Source organism: Brassica oleracea, chromosome C1, assembly GCF_000695525.1.
Source record: "Brassica oleracea var. oleracea cultivar TO1000 chromosome C1, BOL, whole genome shotgun sequence".
Taxonomy (NCBI): domain Eukaryota; kingdom Viridiplantae; phylum Streptophyta; class Magnoliopsida; order Brassicales; family Brassicaceae; genus Brassica; species Brassica oleracea.
Window position 1 is genome coordinate 14,621,317 of NC_027748.1, and position 349 is coordinate 14,621,665.

Genomic DNA, 349 nt, shown 5'->3' on the forward strand with positions numbered 1-349 from the left:
TATGACTTAGTCATTCTTTTCTTTTCTTTTTGGGTCAGTGTCTGGCATCTTGATTCGCTAGCTATGTATAATCTTTTCTTTCTTTGGACGTCTATAATTCTAATCCGAGGATCTTTGCCAAGACAATGATGGTTGATACCATTCTGTTTCTTATCATTCTTTACTCTTTACCAGCTTATAGCTTTCTCTTTTTAATGTTGGATAGTCAGATTCATTGATCATACAATCCATGTACCTGGCCACTTTCTGATCACCTATATTTGGCTCAATGTCTCTTAGAAATCGTGGCAGAAAGTCATACTCTTATCCAATATATATTCTCAATCCTCTTCTGAGGTTCCATCTTAGA